Here is a 26,020-nt window from a genome sequence, read left to right on the forward strand (position 1 = left end):
GAGACAAAGAAGGGCCCTACATAATGATCAAGGAATGATCCAAGAAGAAGATATAACAATTGTAAATATTTATACACCCAATGTAGGAGCACCTAATACATAAGGGAAATACTAACAGCCAAGAAAACAGAAATCGACAGTAACACAATCATAGTAGGGGATGTTAACACCCCACGTTCACCAATAGACAGATCATCCAAAATGAAAATAAATAAGGAAACACAAGCTTTAAATGATAATTAAACAAAATGGACTTAATTGATATTTATAGGACACTCCATCCAAAAACAACAGAATACACATATTTCTCAAGTGCTCATGGAGCATTCTCCAGGATAGATCATATCTTGGGTCACAAATTAAGCCTTGGTAAATTAAAAAAATTGAAATTGTGTCAAGTATCTTTTCCGACCACAACACTATGAGACTAGATATCAATTATAGGAAAAGATCTGTAAAAAATACAAACATATGGAGGTTAAACTATACACTACTTAATAACGAAGTGATCATTGAAGAAATCAAAAAGGAAATTAAAAAACTACCTAGAAACAAATGACAGTGGAGACACATTGACCCAAAACCAATGGGATGCAGCAAAAGCAGTTCTAAGAGGGAAGTATATAGCAATACAATCCTAACTTAAGAAACAGGAAACATCTCAAATAAACAACCTAACCTTGCACCTAAAGCAACAAGAGAAACAAAAACCAAAAAAACCCCAAAGTTAGCATAAGGAAAGAAATCATAAAGATCAGATCCGAAATAAATGACAAAGAAATGAAGGAAATGATAGGAAAGATCAAGAAAACTAAAAGCTGGTTCTTTGAGAAGATAAACAAATTGATAAACCATTAGCGAGACTTATCAAGAGAAAAAGGGAGCAGACTCAAATCAATAGAATTAGAAATGAAAAAGGAGAAGTAACAACTGACACTACAGAAATACAAAGGATCATGAGAGATTACTACAAGCAACTCTATGCCAATAAAATGGACAACATGGAAGAAATGAGCAAATTCTTAGAAATGCACAACGTGCCAAGACTGAACCAGGAAGAAATAGAAAATATAAACAAACCAAACACAAGTACTGAAATTGAAACTGTGATTAAAAATCTTCAAACAAACAAAAGCCCAGGACCAGATGGCTTCACAGGAGAATTCTATCATACATTTAGAGAAAAGCTAAAACCTATCCTTCTCAAACTCTTCCAAAATATAGCAGAGGGAGGAACACTCTGAAACTCATTCTACAAGGCCACCATCACCCTGGTGCCAAAACCAGACAAAGATGTCACAAAGAAAGAAAAATACAGGCCAGTATTACTGTTGAACAAAGATGCGAAAATCCTCAACAAAGCACTACCAAACAGAATCCTACAGCACATGAAATAGATCATACACTATGATCAAGTGGGGTTTATCCCAGGAATGCAAGGATTCTTCAATATACGCAAATCAATCAATGTGATAAACCATATTAACACATGGAAAGAGAAAAACCATATGACCATCTCAATAGATGCAGAGAAAGTTTTTGACAAAATTCGACACCCATTTATGGTAAAAACCCTGCAGAAAGTAGTCATAGAGAGAACTTCCCTCAACATAATAAAGGCCATATATGACAAACCCACAGCCAACATCGTCCTCAATGGGGAAAAGCTGAAACCATTTCCATTAAGATCAGGAACAAGGCAAGGCTGCCCACTCTCTCCACTATTATTCAACATAGTTTTGGAAGTTTTAGCCACAGCAATTAGAGAAGAAAAGGAAATAAAAGGAATCCAAATCAGAAAAGAAGTAAATCTGTCACTGTTTGCAGATGACTTGATACTATACATAGAGAATCCTAAAGATGCTACCAGAAAACTACTAGAGCTAATCAATGAATCTGGTAAAGCAGCAGGATACAAAATTAATGCACAGAAATCTCTGGCATACCTATACACTAATGATGAAAAATCTGAAAGTGAAATCAAGAAAACACTCCCATTTACCATCACAACAAAAAGAACAAACTATCTAGGAATAAACCTACCTAAGGAGACAAAACACCTGTATGCAGAAAATTATAAGACACTGAGGAAAGAAATTAAAGATGATACAAATAGATGGAGAGATATACCATGTTCTTGGACTGGAAGAATCAACATTGTGAAAATGACTCTACTACCCACAGCAATCTACAGATTCAATACAATCCCTATCAAACTACCACTGGCATTTTTCACAGAACTAGAACAAAAAATTTCATAATTTTTATGGAAACACAAAAGACCCTGAATATCCAAAGCAATCTTGAGAATGAAAAAAGGAGCTGGAGGAATCAGGCTCCCTGACTTCCGACTATAGTGCAAAGCTACAGTAATCAATACAGTATGGTACTGGCACAAAAACCAGAAAGATAGATCAATGGAACAGGATAGAAAGTCCAGAGACAAACCCACGCACATATGGTCACCTTATCTTTGATAAAGGGGGCAAGAATATACAGTGGAGACAGCCTCTTCAAGAAGTGGTGCTGGGAAAATTGGACAGATACATGTAAAAGTATGAAATTGGAACACTCCCTAACACCATGCATAAAAATAAACTCAAAATGGATTAAAGACCTAAATGTAAGGCCAGACACTATCAAACTCTTAGAGGAAAATATAGGCAGAACATTCTATGACATAAATCACAGCAAGATCCTTTTTGACCCACCTCCTAGAGAAATGGAAATAAAAACAAAAATAAACAAATGGGACCTAATGAAACTTCAAAGCTTTTGCACAGCCAAGGAAACCATAAACAAGACCAAAAGACAACCCTCAGAATGGGAGAAAATATTTGCAAATGAAGCAACTGACAAAGGATTAATCTCCAACATTTACAAGCAGCTCAATAACAAAAAAAACAAACAACCCAATCCAAAAAGGGGCAGAAGACCTAAATAGACATTTCTCCAAAGAAGATATACAGTATGCCAACAAACACATGAAAGAATGCTCAACATCATTAATCATTAGAGAAATGCAAATCAAATCTACAATGAGATATCATCTCACACAGGTCAGAATGGCCATCATCAGAAAATCTGGAAACAATAAATGCTGGAGAGGGTGTGGAGAAAAGGGAACACTCTTGCACTGTTGGTGGGAATGTAAATTAATACAGCCACTATGGAAAACAGTATGGAGCTTCCTCAAAAAACTACAGATAGAACTACCATACCACCCAGCAATCCCACTACTGGGCATATACCCTGAGAAAAACCATAATTCAAAAATAGTCATGTACCAAAATGTTCATTGCAGCTCTATTTACAATAGCCTGGACATGGGAGCATCCTAAGTGTCCATCAACAGATGAATGGATAAAGAAGATGTGGCACATATATACAATGGAATATTACTCAGCCATAAAAAGAAACGAAATTGAGTTATTTGTAGTGAAGTGGATGGACCTAGAGTCTGTCACACAGAGTGAAGTAGGTCAGAAAAGAAAAATAAATACCATATGCTAAAGCATTTATATGGTATCTAAGAAAACAAATGGTCATGAAGAACCTAGGGGTAAGACGGTAATAAAGATACAGACCTACTAGACAATAGACTTGAGGGTATGGGGAGGGGGAAGGGTAAGCTCTGACAATGTGAGAGAGTGGCGTGGACATATATACACTACCAAACGTAAAATAGATAGCTAGTGGGAAGCAGCCACATAGAACAGGGAGATCAGCTCAGTGGCTTGTGACTACCTAAGGGTGGGGATAAGGAGGGTAGGAGGGAGAGAGATGCAAGAGATATGGGAACATATGTATATATATAGCTGATTCACTTTGTTATAAAGCAGAAACTAACACACCATTGTAAAGCAATTATACTCCAATAAAGATGTTAAAAAAAATTCTGGATTACAAAAGGCGATATGCATGTTCTGTACTGGAAAGTATTATGGGAAGATATACTTTAGCACCTTGTGAAATGAAGAAAATTAAAGAACTTATGAAGGGAATCATTGTATATCAAATGCAGTGTTGATGATAAATATCTGTAGTACCCTTTAAGTGAATATGCCAAAACTAATTATAGAAACCAAATATCTGCTATATAATAATTTAATGTTTTTACCTTAGCTCTGAAGCTCTAGATAAAATGAACAAGAAGTGGAAGTTGTATGATAGGTTGGAAAAGAGTTAGGAGTAGAGAGATTAATCCTGAGCTGACTAAAGAGTTATACATCGGAATGAATATAATCTGTGGCGGCACATATTTGGAATATATCAGTTCTTCTCCAGTTGATATAGAATGTTAAGGCAGTTGAAATCAAAATACCTACAGTGAGAATAAAAAGGCAGTTTTTGAAACATAAAAGTTTTTGGAGGATCTTGTCTTATGAATTATAAAACTATGATAATTAAAACTGATTGTCGTGGACACATGTAAAACAAAATTAAATTTTTAAAGGGCAGAAAGCACAGTAATAATTTAGTATAGCATACATTTCCCTTACTCATTGAGAAAAAAATGGATAATTAAAAATTAAATATTGGGTCAATTGCCAGCATTTAGGGTTAAAAAAGAACCTTTAAAACAAACAACCAACAAAAAAACTCCAAAAAATTTTAATGTTATCTCAAAGTATATTTTAAAATATATTCCATATTAAAGACTTAAATATAAAAAAACCATAAACGTATTTGGAGAAAATGTTGGTAAGGATTTCTATTGATACTATATTGTTGTAGAGAAGAGCAGTAACAAAATTTAGGGTAATTAATTGCTAAATTTAGCAAGAGAAAAATTAAAAACAAAATTAAAAGACAAATAATAGCAAATTAGCAGTGTTTTCTATGTATATCCCAGAGGAATTCATAATATTCTTAATAGATGAATGGTACTTATAAATCAAAAGTAACAATGAAACAAAAAAATAAACTGGCCACTCTTCATGAGTGAGCCCTTCCGTATCTCTCTAGATAAATTCCTTGAAGCATTCTAGCCTTTCAAATCCTCCAACACCCTTGTGATTGCATGTCTTTCCCCACTAAACTGTAAGCTTCTTGTAGGCATGGTCTTTGCTTATCATGTTCACCTCTGTATACTAAATCCTTAGCAGAGGGTTGGATGCATATATAAATTAATACATGTTGATGTTACTGTTGAAGAATATGAATAAGAATTCACCAATTAGTACATGAAGATGATAATTAAATAAATGAAAATATTATATTCCAGTAGAAATCAAAATGCATAATAAAAATAATATAATAAGTAGTTAGCAAAGGGGAAAGGTTGAGGGAGGGATAAAACAGGATTTGAGGATTAACATATACACACCACTATATATAAAATAAATAATCAACAAGGACCTACTGCATAGCACAGGGAACTCTACTCGGTATTCTGTAATAACCCATATGGGAAAAGAATCTAAAAAAGAATGGATATATGTATATGTATAACTGAATCAGTTTGCTGTACACCTGAAAATAACATAATATTGTAAATCAACTATAGTCCAATATAAAATAAAAATTAAATTAAAATAAATAATAAGTAACAATTCTCACAGTTGGAAAATATACAATAAATAAGTAAGCACTTTCCTACCATTAATGGGAATAAAAATTGGTGCAAATATTTTAGATGTTTGCTATAAATGGGTATTGAAAAAGTTTTCTGAATACTCTTTGACCCAGTGATTGTACTTGTAGGAACATTTCTGAAGAAACTAATTATGATAATATTTTGAGATTTTCTTTTTAAGATGTTTATGTTATCACAGCATTGTTTTAATGAAGAAAAAATAAAAATGATTTAAAATGTTCAACCTTAAGTTATTGGTTAAATAAAATGAGATATATTATTGCAATATAATATTCAGCTTTCAATATGAATTTGTACAAGAATACTTAATGATATGTAATGTCTTTCATTTTTTTAAAAATGTGGATGATACCATATAATGGGTCAAACTTCATTGTCCAACAGAAATGCATAAGGAAAAACTTTAATGTATTGATGTCTGTAAATTGCCTAGTGTGATGATAAAAGTAAGGTACAAAAGAGATTCTGAGGCCCTGAATTGAAATTAATGGTGCTGAACTGGCAAGTCATCTGTTATTTTTTTTTTTTTAAACCATGTTTTATATCCTTTTGGACAGTTTTTCTTAGGTAAGTTAAGCATTTCTTCTTGAATTTTTAATTTGAACAATTGACTTAGACGGAAAAAAGATTCATGTTTAAATAATGAATACTGGGTAAATCTTTCCCATGAGGAAGCACTTCACGAGGCCAGAACTGGAAAGTGGTTTCTTTGTCAGTTAATGAGCAAGGGGTGTTCCAGAGTGTTTGGCTTGGAGATCCAGCATTTACAAGACTTAAGTCCCCTACAAGAGAAAAGCTAATGGAAGGCCCAGGAAGAAGGAATATTTATTTACTTTCTTTCTTACTTACATACAGCCATCAATATTTTTGTCTGTGGTCTCTAGGCTCTGATCCAGTTTTTGATTTTCAACTAACAGAGACTTTTTCTTTAGCAAGAATATGAGGAAGTAACTTACATCATTATTTATTAAAATATACAGATTTTCCAAATGTATGCCCTTTCTCCTCTTGGCAATTCCCGCCCACCACTCAATAAAATCATCTTTCAAAGCTCATTGTTTGTTATTTTCTTCTTTTAAACACACTATTCAGAGAAAAAAAATCACTGGAGATTCACATTATTCTAAACAATTTATGAGAAAGTCTGTCTGGTTGTATTTCCCAGTAGAAAGGGCTGGGGCATTATTAAATGACTTGTTATCATTTTCTTCTGTAGACACCAAAAGATGAGACAGAAAAATCAAAGTTAATTAAGTAAAATCAATCCAGTTTTTTAAAACATATATGTGTATATATTTTATATATGATTGCATTTTATAAGTGTGTTTTTAAGTTTTGCTTTCTATATACATATGTATGAATATGGATGGGTGACATTCATTTTAAAAACTTTATTTTCACTCATTTCATATTTGAAGATGTAACTATAAAATGTACTAAATGGAAAACAGGAAAGCATGCCAACCACCAAGCTGATGGGAGACATCTGAAAAAAATTAGATACATTTTCAGAAGTACTTTTCCATTTCATCTCTGTGCCCCTGGCTAGTATGTTCTTTGTACACTGGATTCCAGTTTCAGAGATGTTGCCAAACATGCAGGGTGAGTGTATGGGCCTTGTGTCTCCTTCACTGATCAGATACAGCCAGGGAAATACTTGGGCCAAGCCCCCTGCCATGAATGTATGTGCCACTGATTCTGGTGAGTGTGTATGAATACACACACACACACACACACACACACACACACACTTCATTTACTTGCTTTTTGTAAGGGGGTACTGGTGTAAGGAGAGAGGTTATTAAGATATTCAAGAAATAAATACAATTAAATCAATTACAGGACATGAGTAGAGGGCTTGCTCAGTAAAAGCAACAGTAAATGCTTATCTACTCAATGTGTCTTGGGAAAGGCAATACATCCTGTTTCATTAACTCTTCCTCACTTCAATCCCCACCTCCAACAGTCACTCCTCTCACTTTGTCAGGCTACTTAATCTGAGTCTCACTAAAACGATACATTTCTTACTTAATAAATATCTTTAAAACTTGCTTCTCTGAGGCATTTGCAGTCTAGAAGAGGTCTTTACCTGTTGTTTACCTACATGCTCTCAGATCTTGGATTCATAATTTTACCCTGCTCTGTTCTGCACAGCAAAGCACAGACTCTAGCAAATTCTGTTTCTTAGACACTCTTGCCAACTTGCTTCAGGTTAGATTTGGCCCTGGTGAGAGAACGTAGAACAGAAAAAGGAGGGAAAAAAAGGTGCTTGTTCCCTCCTTTTGACTGCTGGTGGCCTCTCAGAGAGTTGTGTCGCTGTTGTGACCCCAACTCTCTTAGCACACCACCTCCTTTCTAGATTCTGCCTCTTGCAGATGGTTCCAGCTTCTAGAATCTGGTAAACTTCCTCCTTCCATTGTACCATCAGACCTCTTGCTAACCTGTGGGTCACTTTATCATCCCCTATCTGCTCTTTCAGCTATTAAAATGTCCTTATAGCTAATTTTGCATATTTTTTCCTCTATCTAATTACCTGGGATAGATTCTGTTTTTCTTACTTGATCCTGAGTGGCACAAAGAAAAAAAGGCCAAGTGGAAGGAGTGCAAAGGAGTCAGATCACACTGGAGGAATTCAGACTGCCTTCTTTACTTAATCATAATGCTCCCTAACAGCACCAAGATTTGTCACTTCTTGTTCCATCCCATATCCTTTATCTCACATGGCTTTCTTATTTAATATCTCAACTTCACGAGATATTTGGGAAAGTACATGAGATTTGAAGCAGGCCATTTCTTAGCTGTATGACCTAAGGAAATTTCTCCAAGTCTCAGATTTCTGTCCCCAAAATGGTACCACATTCTCTGTCTTGATGAACTCAACTAAAATAATATATGTGGAGTCACTTTATAAATTGTACAACTCTATTTAATAATGAGGCACAGAAGGTGCTTTACAAATCTGTCTATATGTGCACATTAGAATGCTTTATACATTTATCAGGGATGTTTTAATGAGCACTATTTCGATCTAAGGGTACTGACTCTTCAAATATCCTAAAGGTGGGGGATTATTATTAAGTTACCAAAATAGGGAAAAACCCATTCAAGGTATTTGAACAACAATTTGAGGGAACTTTGGTACCTTACTTGGATCTCAAGTAACTGGAAGCAGATAGTAATCTGCTCAACCTATTGACAAGCTGATCTTGACTAAATAGATTTTAAAAATTCATTTTTTCATTCAACATAGGATACTGGATTATTTTGTACCAGTGTACCTCGTACTTGGAAAGTTTTGTTCACTTGGATAGTATATCAAGAACCCTAAAATAAAGTAAACAAGATCACATTTTTCTGAGTGACTTGATACATCTTTAGAAAACATTATATACAGTTAAGCCAAATTCATAAAAATAAACATATGTGCAATCAAAAGAACCTTGGATTGAAAGGCAGGAAAGTGATGGCCTAGTGTGTAAGTCAGCTAATGTTGCAATAATGCCTTGGAAGAAAGCATCCCAAAATTTAGTGACTTACTGCAGCAAGTATTTTCCTTCTCAAGTTTGCAGGTTGCCTGGAACACTGCTTGGCTTGGTTCACAGATCTCATTATTTTTCTTGGGCCAGTGCCTACGCCTGGTGTGTACTCTTGGCAAATGACAGGAGTGCAAGAGGGTGAGCAGAAACATGTGATACATATTGACATTTTGGTCCAGAATAGTCAGACTGACACTTCAGCTTGACATGGTCAAATTTAGCATGAACGGAGCAGGGAAATACATTTTGCTCACTCCACTGAATTGTATGGAATCATGAAATCTCATGGCAGAGAACCTAGAAGTATAATTCTAACAAAGGGGGAAACATGAAAACTTATGAAAAAAGATTCAAACAACCATGTCTTGTTTTAAATGTATCACCAACTGGACAGACAATAAGATTTCAGTAAGGTTGGGCCTTCATTTTTATGTAAAACTAAGAAGAAATTTGATTTGGATCTAATTTCCTATCCAGGTCTTCATTTAGAATGAATGACAAACTCATTGCTGTAATTTTTACACCTTAATATTATATAACAATAAAGGTTTTACCCATGAAATGAATAAAATTAATAGGATTACACTGGAAGAACTTACCTATTTCAGAGAACAAGCATTTTAAAGGAGTTTTATCATGAGTTTATATGCCTAGATGACATTAATTACACATAAACAATTTCACATGAATAGTAATAGTCTTTAAAAAAACATTTACTTAAAATATTTGTTATTTAATTAATTTTATTTATTACATATAGACCATATTTTGATTAATTATATATACCACGATTTTAGATGACACCATGCTCCAATTTGCTCCCGTTTTAAGGGTTGATAGTTCAAAAATTCCTGTTTGTTCTTCTCCTCAGGAGACAGCCAGTCCTGGCACAATTCCCAAATCACTGAATGAGATCAGGGCATCTGGTTTCCAGTTCTGGCTCTGTCACCTCATTACCACATGACTCTGGACAAATTGATGGTTTTGTGCCTTTATTCCTCTGAAAAATGAGGAGTCACCGCTAAACTTCTTCACTCAGAGGACTAGAGAAGTGATCAAGGGAGATTCCATATGTAAAAACACTTTGAGAAACTAAGTCTTGAGCATATTGAACAGTTTCATTAAGAGAGTATGTTTTAATAGGTTTTATTATTATTTAAGTATGGTAAGGCCATAGATCAGGATACAATTGCTGTTGGAAAGATATTTTATTATATTCACAGTTCCCAAGAAAGGGAGTATATGTCATACAACAAGGGAGCCACAGACATGGGAAATCACTGGGGGTCAGTCATGAGGCAGAGGAAGAGAGACGAACAGTGCACAATCTTCTTTATTGTATTTTCCATGGGAAGGAATGAACTAAATAGAGTATGAGGGTTTAGAATTGGCTAGTTTGAATAATTTAACAGGCTCTGGGTCGTGGTGACAGTCCCTTGTTGTCTGGTACATTGACCTGGGGTTATTAGGATGTGTATATAGTGCTTCAGAGTGTGAGAACCCTATAAGAGGGGTGGTTGAGGGTGCAGACTCTGGATTTGTATTGTTTGTATTTACAAGTGCACACCCAAGAGAAGGTCTCCTCCTGAGAAGTGATGACAATGAGGAAGGCAGGAGGCCAAAGAAAGGTAACTCAGGCATATTATCAGGTTGTACAGAACAAGGTGTGTCCAGTATAGGCATGCAGGGCAGATATTAAAGCATCAAATTTACAAAAGCTAGAAATAGTTAATACTGGATCCTGAGGGATCCAGCAAGAAAAACTTGCTGGATCCTGATGCTGGACTAAATAATTGTGTGTTCCTAAATTTCCTAGATATCTCTCTTTCATTAAATATATTTTAGTATTACTGTTTATGCAGGTGTCTCCTTCATTACCCTTCACGTTTTTTAAGGACTGAAACTGTACATCATTAATTTTTGTGTCTCTAATTTCAAACACAGTAGTACAATTGAAGTATTCATAAATTGTAGCTGTAATAATTTTTATTATCACTATTACGATGTTTTTGAATAAATGGATAAATAAATGAATAAACAAATGCAAAAGAGCACATAATAGGATCTGAGGCAGAAGTAATAATGGGGGACAAACAGTAAAATAAATACCATGCCTTTCTCATAGGGTTTTTTTCCAGTGTCAAGATAAAATGATATTGTTCAGAAAAATCATCAAAAGAGAGTAAGTCAGAAAGAGAACAACAAATACCATATGCTAACACATATATATGGAATTAAAAAAAAAAAAGGTCATGAAGAACCCAGGGGCAAGACAGGAATAAAAACGCAGACCTACTATAAAATGGCCTTGAGGATACGGGGAGGGGGAAGGTTAAGCTGGGACAAAGTGAGAGAGTGGCATGGACATATATACACTACCAAATGTAAAATAGATAGCTAGTGGGAAGCAGCCGCATAGCACAGGGAGATCAGCTCAGTGCTTTTTGACCACCTAGAGGTGTGGGATAGGGAGGGTGGGAGGAAGGAAGACACAAGAGGGAAGAGATATGGGGATATATGTATATGTATAACTGATTCACTTTGTTATAAAGCAGAAACTAACACACCATGGTAAAGCAATTATACTCCAATAAAGATGTTAATATAAAAGAGAATAAGGTAAACAAGGCATTATATTACTAGGGTAAAGTGAAAGTGAGAGAATATGATTTATTTAAAAATTCATTGGATCTCACAGTTTAGAATGTGTCTGTTGACAAAGTTACGGAAACTTAATCATCATCACTTTTTTGAAAGACACTTACGTTTATTGTCTACTTTCTTCAAAGACCAGAAAACAAGGGTGTTGATGTCAAGGAATGATATCTACAGCTATCGTGAGGACAAGACGATTGATGTTCAGAAGGGATCAAGTATATCACAGGATGGCTGGAGGCTGGTTTCCAGGATGAAATAAAAAGCACATTCAGTAGACCTTTGAATAACAAAGGGTTTAGGGGTGTGACTCTCCACTGAGTTGAAAATGCACATGTAAATTATATTTGGACCTCTGTATCTATGGTTCCTCTGTAACCACAGTTCCACAACTGGGGATTCAACCAACCATGTATTGTGTAGAACTGTAGTATTTACTATTAAAAAAATGTGTGTATACTTGGACCTGCACAGTTCAAACCTATGTTTTTCAAGAGTAACTGTATTTGGAAAGGACTGTATTACAATAGTGTCCAACTTTATCCAATAGCCTCATGCAAAAAAACTGATGGGATTCCAGGAGGAATGTTTTCTACTACTTCTTCAAAGGATTAATTGTTGCCAACTGAGCTGATGTCTGATATTCTTTTCCAAAAGGAATTGTTGTATGTCAAATATCCAGTTAGAAGTAGAAATATGTGCAAAAATAACTCACAAAGAATTTATTATTATGGAATTATAGGAGTAAATGGCTAATTTTAAAACACTTCTCAAAGCAAATTTTGATAAGGGAAGGAGAGAGCTCAGAACAGTTGCCAGGTGCCCTCTCAGGGCTTCACTCTTTAATGTTTAACTTTGCTGTTGAATGAGAACATACTCAATGGGAAGACCTTGCCATCAACACTTCCTCTTCTCACTGCTAACTTCTGCCACCTCCCTGTTGTCCTCTGCAGTGCCCATCTGGTAGCACTTTACTCTCCTCGAATCCCTACTCAGGACAGAGCTACAGCATGTGCAGTTCACTGGGTGGGGCTTTCAAGATAGGATGGGTGGTGGGGTGAATGCATGGCAGATTAAGAAAGAATAAAGGAAAAACAAATTACCAAATATAAATGTAGTAAAATTCACAGTGTTTTTAAAGACTCTTCTTTTGACCCCTTTATATTTCAAGGCAGAAAAAAGAGAAGGCACATTTCTGTTTTTCCTCTCCTAATTATTTCAGAGCATTAACCAGCTTTGAATTCAGTCTACCAAATGAGCTGTTTCCACACCCAGGAAGCATTATTATCAACCAGTTCAAAAGTGTTCAACATAGGGACACCATCAAAACCCAAACTGACATTCTGTTTCTCATTTCTAGTAAACAATTAAAGAAAGCTAATCAAGACATAGGCCTCTGTCAGGGACTAGGCATTAATTGTTCCATGGAGTTGTGTGCAGACTCCACAAACTCATTTTAATTTTACACAAATGAATATTTTAATTTTGCACCTAATGAAGGGTGCAGCTCCCATTTAAAAATAACAGCAACAACCTGTGAAGTCATGATAGAAAACAGAAGCTACATTTTCAAATCATATTTATATTGGAATTTCACAACTGTAGCATGATTTGAAAATGTTAATTAATTCCTGAAACGAACAGTAAGCCAAAGGGACAATTTTAGAAGAGTATCAAAACTTGTCATTTAATTAGTAAATTAAGTATTTTTATCTCAAATGTTTCTCTATTTAATTAGTATGTACTGTAGATAAAATTTCACACCAGCTCAATATTTTCAAGATAAATGGCTTTGCTTATTTTTTTTCATTTATCAATCCAGTAATTTTTCAGAAAGAGGTTGAGCTTGGGTGGTAGGAAGGTGAGGGAATAGGATCAGTATAGAGTACTTGTTCTGGAGAATCATATATTTCAGAGAGGAATAAGGAGGAAATTTCTATTTTAAGATACTACTTTGATATCTATAGTATAGGATAACAGAGCTTGAGGAGTTTTAGGGCTCATCTAGTCCAATACCTCTTTCCTTAGAGTAAAGTTTTGAGTCTTAGAGAAGTTGAGTGACACATTGGAAGTTGTACATCAAGTAGAATGACCTGAACTACTATCTAGGACCCCTGACTCCAAATATAAGTTTTTTCAGATGTCCATGTGTTCATGAAAAAGTATGAAAAGTGTAATTGTAAGGGTGCATAGTAAAACAAGTAGAGTACACGTGAAGAGGACTTTATGATATCAACTACTATTTTAAAGTCTTGGAATACTGAGATTTAACTGGATTAAGTTTGCTTTTAAAGTATTATCAACTAATAATTCATATCTCTAAATGAAGAATTAGTCAGCTTGTTTCATCTCACATTCTGAGAGCAGTTTTTTTTCATTTTGGAGCAAGGTTCCATTAATGTTTCTTAATATAGTATCAAGATATGTCATCTCAGGCTTAACTCATTAGTGCAGTGTCTCTATTTTCTTCTTAATTAAAGAGAAACTGCTGATTCAAGGACAAAAATAGAACCTGATGAAATCTGAATTTATTCCAAGAAAATATTTTGTCTTTTCCTCCAGATGTCAAAAGTGACATATGAGTACATCTTATATGGGGGAGGGGACATACAGCTGCCCTTCCAAGAAGGCAACCTTGGGCTGGAGAATATCACTGATTACTCACCTGTTGTCTCCAGATACAGGAGCTATAATCCAGGATCACTTGTGATAGAATGTCTTCATCCTAGAAGTTGCCTTAACTATCCTGAGCCCTCCACAAGAATGAGTAAGGAGCACTAAGGGAGTTGAATATAAATTAATCAGTTAAACAAGTTTTAATGACTATAAACTACTCAAAGAGCTTGGTGGGCTAAATATGATACTTTTCTCTAAGTTATTGCAATTAATTTGAGGTAAAGAATTCATGTATGCATAAAACATTTAAAAATAATTTAAAAATATGTGCTAAATGTCTAATGAGAGGTATATAATATAAAGTCTCAGGAATGGAAAGTTTCATTAGTTTATGTAAATAGGTCTTGTGGATATAGGCAAGAGCCAGGATTTGTAAGTTGCTTCACTCTCACCACCAGCAGAAATGGGAATCTTGTTATTTCTGTCTTTGCTACCTGCTCATCTGAATTTTGACCTACTGCCTCCGTATGATATATTCAAGATTGTCATCTAAGTCTTTATTTGCAGAAGTCTCCAATTTTTTAAATTTAGATTCACTTAGGGATGACTATCCAGCTAGCTGGAGTCATTTATGTCCTAGGGCTATATCTTTCCCAGCCTTAAGGCTCTATCTGGTGTCCAGGTCATCTTCAGTCTGACTTACCCCTCTGTGAAGCCACATAAACACTTGAACTGACTGAGTGAGTTGCAAAGATACTAATTTTGTGCTTTCAAGTTCCAGCAGAAACTATATCTAGGCTTACAATGAATTTTCCAATATAGTTTCTTTTTTAACCTATTAATTGCCTCTGTTTTTTTGTTTTTTTTGTTTTGGTTTGGTTTGGTTTGGTTTTTTTGTGGTACACGGGTCTCTCACTGTTGTGACCTCTCCCGTTGTGGAGCACAGGCTCCGGACGCGCAGGCTCAGCGGCCAGGGCTCACAGGCCTAACCGCTCCATGGCATGTGGGATCTTCCCGGACCGGGGCACGAACCCGTGTCCCCTGCATCGGCAGGCAGACTCTCAACCACTGTGCCACCAGGGAAGCCCAAGTATCATTAGGTCACATTTGTTTATTTTTGTTTTTACTTCCACTTTGCTGGGAGGTGGGTCAAACAGGATCTTCCTGTGATTTATGTCATAGAGTGTTCTGTTTATGTTTGATAGTGTCTGGTTTTACATTTGGGTCTTTAATCCATTTTGAGTTTATTTTCGTACACAGTGTTAGGGAGTATTCTAATTTAATTTTTTTACATGTAGCTGTCTAGTTTTCCCAGCACCACTTATTAAAGAGGCTGCCTTTTCTCCACTGTATATTCTTGACGCCTTTGTCAAAGATAAGGTGACCATATGTGCGTGGGTTTATCTCTGTGCTTTCTATCCTGTTCCATTGATCTATATTTCTCTTTTGGGTCAGAACCATACTGTCTTGATTACTAGAGTTACTGAAGTCAGGGAGCCTGATGCCTCCTGTTTTTCTTTCTCAAGCTTGCATTGGCTATTCGGGGTCTTTTGTGTTTCCATACAAGTAGTGAAATTTATTGTTCTAGTTCTGTAAAAAATGCCACTGGTAGTTTGATAGGGATTCCATTGAATCTGTAGATTGCTTTGGGTAGTATAGTCATTTTCACAATGTTGACTCTTCCAATCCAAGAACCTGGCATATCTCTCCATCTGTTTGTATCATCTTTAATTTCTTTCATCAACATCTTATATTTTTCTGCATACATGTCTTTTGTCTCCTTAGGTAAGTTTATTCCTAAGTATGTATTCTTTTGCAACGGTAAAGGGAAGTGTTTCCTTAATTTCTCTTTCAGATTTTTCATTGTTAGTGTATAGGAATGCAAAGGATTTCCGTGCATTAATTTTGTATCCTGCTAGCTCACCAAATTCATTGATTACCTCTAGTAGTTTTCTAGTAGCATCCTTAGGATTCTCTATGTATATTAACATGTCATCTGCAAACAGTGACAGTTTTACTTCTTTTCCAATTTGGATTCCTTTTATTTCTTTTTCTTCACTGATTTCTGTGGCGAAAACTTTCAAAGAAAGCTATGTTGAATAATAGTGGTGAGAGTGGGCAACCTTGTCTTGTTCCTGATCATAGTGGAAATGGTTTCATTTTTTCACCATTGAGAATGATGTTGGCTATGGGTTTGTAATATTTGGCCTTTATTATGTTACATTCCCTATATAAGACTTTCAGGAGGGTTTTTATCATAAATTGGTGTTAAATTTCTTTGAAAGTTTTTTCTGCATGTATTTAGATGATCATATGTTTTTTTTCCTTCAATTGGTTAATATGCTTTATCTCGTTGATTGATTTCCATATACTGAAGAATCATTGCATTCCTGGGATAACCCCACTTGATCATGGTGTATGATCTTTTTGATGTGCTGTTGGATTCTGTTTGCTAGTATCTTTTTGAGGATTTTTGCATTTATGTTCATCAGTGATATTGGCCTGTAGTTCTTTTTTCTTGTGACATCTTTGTCTGGTTTTGGTATGAGGGTGATGGTGGCCTCATAGAATGAGTTTGGGAGTGTTCCTCTCTCTGCAATATTTTAGAAGCGTTTGAGAAGGATGGGTGTTAGCTCTTCACTAAATGTTTGAGAAAATTCACCTGTGAAGCCATATGGTCTTGGGCTTTCGTTTCTTGGAAGTTTCTTTTTTAACATCTTTATTGGAGTATAATTCCTTTACAATGGTGTGTGAGTTTCTGTTTTATAGCAAAGTGAATCAATTATACATAAACATATATCCCCATATCTCTTCCTTCTTGTGTCTCTCTCCCTCCCACCCTCCCTATCCCACCCCTCTAGGTGGTCACAAAGCACGAGCTGATCTCCCTGTGCTATGGGGCCGCTTTCAACTAGCTATCTATTTTACATTTGGTAGTGTATATATGTCCATGCCACTCTCTCACTTTGCCCCAGCTTACCCTTCCCCCTCCCAATGTCCTCAAGCCCATTCTCTAGTAGGTCTTTATTCCCATCTTGACCCTGGTTCTACATGACCTTTTTTTCCCCTTTTTTTTAGACTCCATATATATGTGTTAGCATACGGTATTCTTTTTCTCTTTCTGACTTACTCCACTCTATATGACAGACTCAAAATCCATCCACCTCATTACAAAAAAATCAAATTCATTACTTTTTATGGCTGAGTAATATTCCATTATATATATGTGCCACATCTTCTTTACCCATTCATCTTTCAATGGACATTTAGGTTGCTTTCATGTCCTGGTTATCGTAAATAGAGCTGCAATGAACATTGTGGTACATGACTCTTTTTGAATTATGGTTTTCTCAGGGTATATGCCCAGCTGGGTCATATGGTAGTTCTATTTGTAGTTTTTTAAGGAACCTCCATACTGTTCTCCATAGTGGCTGTATCAATTTACATTCCCACCCACACTGCAAGAGGGTTCCCTTTTCTCCACACCCTCTCCAGCATTTATTGTTTCTAGATACTTTGGTGATGGCCATTCTGGCCCGTGTGAGATGATATCACATTGTAGTTTTGATTTGCATTTCTCTAGTGATTAATGATATTGAGCATTTTTAAATTTGTTTGTTGGATTTCTGCATATCTTCTTTGGAGAAATGTCTGTTTAAGTCTTCTGCCTGTTTTTGGATTGGGTTGTTTGTTTTTTGAATATTGTGCTGCATGGGCTGCTTGTAAATTTTGGAGATTAATCCTTTGTCAGTTGCTTCATTTGCAAATATTTTCTCCCATTCTGATGGTTGTCTTTTCGTCTTGTTTATGGCTTGCTTTTCTGTGCAAAAGCTTTTAAGTTGCATTAGGTCCCATTTTTAAATTTTTGTTTTTATTTCCATTTCTCTAGGAGGTGGGTCAAAAAGGATCTTCCTGTGATTTATGTCATGGAGTGTTCTGCCTATGTTTTCCTCTAAGAGTTTGATAGTGTCTTGTCTTATATTTATGTATTTAATCCATGTTGAGTTGTTTTTTCTTTATGATGTTAGGGAGTTTTCTAATTTCATTCTTTTACAGGTAGCTGTCCAGTTTTCCCAGCACCACTTACTGACAAGGCTGTCTTTTCTCCACTGTATATTCTTGCCTCCTTTTTCAAAAATAAGGTGACCATATGTGCATGGGTTTAACTCTGGGCTTTCTATCCTGTTCCACTGATTGATAGTTCTGTTTTCATACCAGTACCATACTGACTTAATTACTGTAGCTTTGTAGAATAGTCTGAAGTCAGGGAGCCTGATTCTTCCAGCTGCATTTTTCTTTCTTAAGATTGCTTTGGCTATTCGGGGTCTTTTGTGTTTCCATACTAATTGTGAAATTTTTGTTCTAGTTCTGGAAAAATGCAATTGGTAGCTTGATAGGGATTGCATTGAATCTGTAAATTGCTTTGCATAGTATAGACATTTTCACAATGTTGATTCTTCCAATCCAAGAAAATATTATGTCTCTCCATCTGTTGTATCATCTTTAATTTCTTTCATCAATATCTTATAGTTTTCTTCATACAGGTATTTTTTCTCCTTAGGCAGGTTTATTCATAGGTATTTTGTTTTTCTGTTTGTTGCAATGGTAAGTGGGAGGGCTTCCTTAATTTCTCTTTCAGATTTTTCATCATTAGTACATAGGAATGCATGACATTTCTGTGCATTAATTTTGTATCCTCCTACTTTACCAAATTCCTCGATTAGAGTAGAAGTTTTCTGGTAGCATCCTTAGGATTGTCTGTGTATACTATCATGTCATCTGCAAATGACAGCTTTGCTTTTTCTTTTCGGATTTGGATTCCTTTTATTTCTTTTTCATCTCTGATTGTTGTGGCTTAAACTTCCAAAACTATGTTGAATAATAGTTGTGAGAGTGGGAGACCTTGTCTTGTTCCTGATTATAGTGAAAATGCTTTCAGTTTTTCACCATTGAGGATGATGTTGGCTGTGAGTTTGTCATATATGTCCTTTATTATGTTGTGGAAAGTTCCTATGCCTACTTCTGGAGTGTTTTCATCATAAATGTGTGCCGAATTTTGTCGAAAGCTTTCTCTGCATCTATTGAGATGATCATATGGTTTTTCTCTTTAAATGTGTTAATATGGTTTATCACATTGATTGATTTGCATATGTTGAAGAATCCTTGCATTCGGGAATTAACCCCACTTGATCATGGTGTATGATCCTGTTAATGTGCTGTAGGATTCTGTTTGGTAGTGTTTTGTTGAGGATTTTCGCATCTATGTTCATCAGTGATTTTGGCCTGTAGTTTTCTTTGTGACATCTTTGTCTGGTTTTGGTAGCAGGGTGATGGTGGCCTTGTAGACTGTGTTTGGGGGTGCTCCTCCCTCTGCTCTATTTTGGAAGAATTTGAGAAGGATAGGTGTTAGCTGTTCTCTAAATGTTTGATAGAATTCACCTCTGAAGCCATCTGGTCCTAGGCTTTCGTTTGTTGGAATATTTACATCATAGTTTCAATTTCAGTGCTTGTTCATAATTTCTATTGCTTCCTGGTTCAGTCTCAGAAGTTTGTGAATTTCTACGAATTTGTCCATTTCTCCCAGGTTGTCCATTTTATTTGCATATGGTTGCTTGTAGTAATATCTCATGATCCTTTTATTTCTGCAGCGTCTGTTGTTACTTCTCCTTCTTCATTTCTACTTCTATTGATTTGAGTCTTCTCCCAATTTTTCTTGATGAACCTGGCTAATAGTTTAAAATTTTTGTTTATCTTCTCAAAGAAAAGCTTTCACCTTTATTGATCTTTGCTATCGTTTCTTTCATTTCTTTTTCATTTATTTCTGGTCTAATCTTTATGATTTCTTTCCTTCTGCTAACTTTGGAGATTTTTTGTTCTTCTTTCTCTAATTGCTTTAGATGTAAGGTTAGGTGGTTTATTTGAGATAAATAAATCTTGTTTATTTCTTGTTTATTAAGGTAGGATTGTATTGCTATAAACTTCCCTCTTAGAAGTGCCTTTGGTGTATCCCATAGGTTTTGGGTCATCGTGTTTCCATTGTTATTTGTTTCTAAGTATTTTTTGATTTCCCCTTTGATTTCTTCAGTGATCTCTTGGGTATTAAGTAGTGTATTGTTTAGCCACCATGTATTTGTAATTCTTACAGATATTTTCCTGTAGTTGATATCTAGTCTCATAGCATTGTTGTCGGAAAGATGCTTGATATGATTTCAATTTTCTTAAATTTATCAAGGCTTGTCTTGTGACCCAAGATATGATTTATCCTGGAGCATGTTCCATGAGCCCTTGAGAAGAATGTGTATTCTGTTGGTTTTGGATGGAATGTCCTGTAAATATCAGTTAAGTCCCTTTTGTTTAATGTATCATTTAAAGCTTGTGTTTCCTTTTTTGCTTTCATTTTGGATGATCTGTCTATTGGTGAAATTGGGATGTAAAAGTCCCCTTCTATGATTGTGTTACTGTTGATTTCCCTTTTTATGGCTGTTATTATTTGCCTTATGTATTGAGGTTCTCCTATGTTGGGTGCATAAATATTTAAAATTATTATATCTTCTTCTTGGATTGATCCTTTGATCATTATGTAGTGTCCTTCTTTGTCTCTTGTAATAGTCTTTGTTTTAAAGTCTGTTTTTTCTGATATGAGAATTGCTACTCCAGCTTCTTTTGATTTCCATTTTCATGGAATATATTTTTCCATCCCCTTACTTTCAGTCTGTATGTGTCCCTAGGCCTGAAGTGGGTCTTTTGTAGACAGCATATATACGGGTGTTGTTTTTGTATCCATTCAGCCAGTGTATGTCTTTTGGTTGGAATATTTAATCCATTTACATTTAAGGTAATTATTGATATGTATGTTCCTATTACTATTTTCTTAATTGTTTCAGTTTTGTCATTGTAAGTCTTTTCTTCCATTGTGTTTACTGCCTAGAGAAGTTTCTTTAGCATTTGTTGTAAAGCTGGTTTGGTGGTGTTGAATTCTCTTAGCTTTTGTTCATTTGTAATGGCTTTATTTTCTCCATCAAATCTGAATGAGATCCTTGCTGGGTACCGTAATCTTGTTTTTAAATTTTTCTCCTTCATCACTTTAAATATGTCCTGCCACTCCCTTCTGGCTTGCAGAGTTTCTGCTGAAAAATCAGCTGTTAACCTTATTGGTATTCCCTTGTGTGTTATTTGTTGTTTTTCCCTTGTTGCTTTTAATATTTTTCCTTTGTATTTCATTTTTGATAGTTTGATTAATATGTGTCTTGGTATGTTTCTTCTTGGATTTATCCTGTATGGGATTCTCTTGGTTCCTGGACTTGATTAACTATTTCCTGTCCCATATTAGGGAAGTTTTCAACTATAACCTCTTCAAATATTTTGCCAGTCCCTTGCTTTTTCGCTTCTTCTTCTGTGACCCCTATAATTCGAATGTTGGTGCATTTACTGTTGTTGCAGAGGTCTCTGAGACAGTCCTGAAATTTTTTCATTCTTTTTTCTTTATTCCACTCTCCAGTAATTATTTCCACTATTTTATCTTCCAGGTCACTTATCTGTTCTTCTGCCTCAGTTATTCTGCTACTGACCCCTTCTAGAGAATTTTTAATTTCACTTATTTTGTTGTTCATCACAGTTTGTTTGTTCTTTAGTTCTTCTAGCTCCTTGTTAAACATTTCTTTTATTTTCTCCATTCTATTTCCAAGATTTTGGATCATCTTTACTATCATTATTCTGAATGCTTTTTCAGGTAGACTGCCTATTTCCTCTTCATTTGTTGTGTCTGGTGGGGTTTTGCCTTGTTCATTCATCTTCTGTGAGGTTCTCTGCCTTCTCATTTTGCTTAACTTACTGTATTTGGGGTCTCCTTTTCTCAGGCTGCAGGTTTGTAGTTTCCATTGTTTTTGGTGTCTGTCCCCAGTGGCCAAGGTTTGTTCAGTGGGTTGTGTAGGCTTCATGGTGGAGGGTACTAGTGCCTGTGTTCTGCTTAATGAGGCTCTATCTTGTCTTTCTGTTGGGCAGGTCCATGTCTTGTGGTGTGTTTTGGGGTGCTTGTGGCCTTATGATTTTAGGCAGTCTCTCTGCTAATGGATGTGGTGGTGTTCCTGTCTTGCTAGCTGTTTGGCATAGAGTGTGTAGCAGTGTAGCTTGTTGGTCGTTGAGTGGAGCTGTGTCTTGGCATTGAGATGGAGATCTCTGGGACTTTTTTGCCATTTTATATTATGTGGTGCTGAGATGTCTTTTGTGGACCAGTGTCCTGAACTTGGATCTCCTAGCTCAGAGGCACAGTCCTGACGCCTGGCTGGAGCACAAAGAGTCTGTCATCCACACAACTCAGAATATAAGACAGAAAAAAAAAAAGAAAGAAAGAATATAAAATAAAATAAAGTTATTAAAATAAAAAATTAAAAAGTAGTTATTTAAACTGTTTTTAAGTAATGAAAAAAAGAAAGAAAGAAAGAAGAGAGCAACCAAACCAAAAACAAATCCACCAATGATAACAAACGCTAAAACCTATACTAAAAATAAAAAAAGAAAAAGAAAAAAATGGAAAAATGGAATCCTAGGACAAATTGTAAAAGCAAAGCTATAGAGACAAAATCACACACAGAAGTATACACATACAGACCCACAAAAGAGAAAAAAACATATATATCATTGCTCCCAAAGTCCACCTCATCAATTTGGGATGATATTTTGTCTGTCCAAGTATTCCGCAGATGCAGGGTACATCAAGTTGATTATTGAGATTTAATCTACTGCTCCTGAGGCTTCTGGGAGAAATTTTCCTTTCTATTCTTTGTTTGCTCAGCTCCTGGGGTTCAGCTTTTGATTTGGACCCACCTCTGTGTGTAGGTCACCTGAGGGTGTCTGTTCTTCACTCCGAGATGACGGGGTTAAAGAAGCAGCTGATTCAAGGTCTCTGGGTCACTCAGGCCAGGGGGAGGGAGGGGTACGGAGTGCAGGGTGAGCCGGCAGCAGCAGAGGCCAGCATGATGTTGCACCAGCCTGAGGCATGCCGTGTGTTCTCCCATGGAATTTGTCCATGGATCACGGGACCCTGGCAGTGGTGGGCTGCACAGGTTCATGGGAGGGGAGGTATGGATAGTGATCTGTGCACAGGTTTCTTGGTGGCTGAAGCAGCAGCATTAGCATCTCATGCCCATCTTTGGGGTCTTCCCTGATAGCTATGGATCATGCCCGTCTCTGGAGCTCCTTTAATCGGTGCTCTTAATCCCCTCTCCTTGCACACCAGGAAACAAAGAGGCAAGAAAAAGTCTCTTGCCTCTTTGGCAGCTCCAGAATTTTTCCCGGACTCCCTCCTGGCTAGCTGCGGTGCACTAGCCCCTTCAGGCTGTGTTCACGCAGCCAACCCCAGTCCTCTCCAGGGGATCCAAAGTCTAAAGCCTGAGCCTCAGCTCCCAGCCCCCGCCTGCCCCAGCAGGTGAGCAGACAAGCCTCTTGGGCTGGTGAGTGTTGGTCATCACTGATTCTATGTGCAGGAATCTCTCCGCTTTGCCCTCTGCACCCCTGTTGCTGCACTCTCCTCTGTGGCTCCAAAACTTCCCCCCTCCACCACCTGCAGTGTCCACCTGCGAAAGGGCTTCCTACTGTGTGGAAACCTTTCCTGCTTCACAGCTGCCTCCCACTGGTTCAGGTCCCATCCCTATTCTTTTGTCTCTTATTTTGTTTTTTTCTTTTGCCCTACCCAGGTACGTTTGGAGTTTCTTGCCTTTTGGGAGGTCTGAGTTCTTCTGCCAGCGTTCTGTAAGTGTTCTGTGGGAGTTGTTCCATACGTAGATGTATTTCTGATGTATTTTTTTGGGAGGAAGGTGATCTGCACGTCTGACTCTTCCGACATCTTGAAGCTTCTCCTCTCAGAGTCTCTTAAAAAGCCCTTTTTATCCATCTACCACCATCCTAGTTCCAGTTCTTATTACCTCATATCAGGACTATTTTAGGAACTCTTAAATGGATCCCTCTGACATACCACCATTTCCTTCTCTTGGAAGATTTTTAATCAGTTTCAATTTCAGTGCTTGTGATTGGTCTGTTCATATTTTCTGTTTCCTCCTGGTCAGTCTCAAAGCATTGTACTTTACTAAGAATTTGTTCATTTCCTCCAGGCTGTCCATTTTATTGGTTTATAGTTGCTTGTAGTAATCTCTCATAATCCTTTGCATTTCTGCAGTCAGTTGTTACTTCTCCTTTTTCATTTCTATTTTTCTTGATTTGAGTCTTTTCTCTTTTTATCTGGATGATTCTGGCTAAAGGCTTATTCAATTTTTATTTATCTTCTCAAAGAACTAGCTTTTAGTTTTATTGATCTTTGCTATCATTTCCTTCATTTCTTTTTCATTTATTTCTGATCAGACCTTTATGATTTCTTTCCTTCTGTCTATTTTTTTTTGTTTTTCTCCAATTGCTTTAGTTGTAAAGTTAGGTTGTTTATTTGAGATGTTTCTTTTTTCTTTTTTTTTTTTTAAACATCTTTAATCTTTTTTCTTAAGGTAGGATTGTATTGCTGTATACTACCCTCTTAGAAGTGCTTTTTGTGCATCCCATAGGTTTTGGGTCATTGTGTTTTCATTGTCATTTGTTTTAGGTATTTTTTGATTTCCTCTTTGATTTCTTCAGTGATCTCTTGGATATTTAGTAGTGTATTGTTTAGCATTCATGTGTTTGTATTTTTTACAGATTTTTTTCCTGTAATTGTTATCTAACCTCATAGTGCTGTGGTCAGAAAAGATACTTGATATGATTTAAATTTTCTTTAATTTACGAAGGCTTGATTTGTGACCCAAGACATGATCTATCCTGGAGAATGTTCCACGAGCACTTGAGAAGAAAGTGTATTCTATTGTTTTTGGATGGAATGTCCTATAAATATCAGTTAAGTCCATCTGGTCTAATATATTATTTAAAACTTGTGTTTCCTTATTTATTTTCATTTTGGATGATCTGTCCTTTGGTGAAAGTGGAATGTTAATGTCCTCTACTATTTTTTTGTTACTTTCAGCTTCCCATTTTATGGCTATTAGCAGTTTTCTTATGTAAAGAGGTGCTCCTATTTCAGGTGCATAAATATTTACAATTCTTATATCTTCTCCTTGGATTGATCCCTTGATCATTATGTAGTGTTCTTATTTGTCTCTTTTTATAATCTTTATTTTAAAGTCTATTTTGTCTGATATGAGAATTGCAACTCCTGCTTTCCTTTGATTTCTATTTGCATGGAATATCTTTTTTCCATCTCCTCACTTTCAGTATGTATGTGTCCCTAGGCCTGAAGTGGGTCTTTTGTAGACAGCATATATGTGGGTCTTGTTTTTGTATCCATTTAGTCAGTCTATATCTTTTGATTGGAACATTTAATCCATTTACATTAAAGGTAGTTATTGATATGTATGTTCTTATTAACATTTTCTTAATTGTTTTGGGTTTGTTATTGTATGTTTTTTCCTTTTCTTGTGTTTCCTTCTAGAGCAGTTCCTTTAGCATTTGTTGTAAAGCTGGTTTGGTGGTGCTGACTTCTCTTACCTTCTGCTTACCTCTAAACGTATTAATTTCCTGTTGAATCTGAGTGAGATTCTTGCAGTGTAGAATAACCTTGGTTGTAGTTTTTATCCTTCAT

This window comes from Neophocaena asiaeorientalis, unplaced genomic scaffold (assembly GCF_003031525.2).
Source record: "Neophocaena asiaeorientalis asiaeorientalis breed wild unplaced genomic scaffold, Neophocaena_asiaeorientalis_V1.1 scaffold195, whole genome shotgun sequence".
NCBI lineage: Eukaryota > Metazoa > Chordata > Mammalia > Artiodactyla > Phocoenidae > Neophocaena > Neophocaena asiaeorientalis.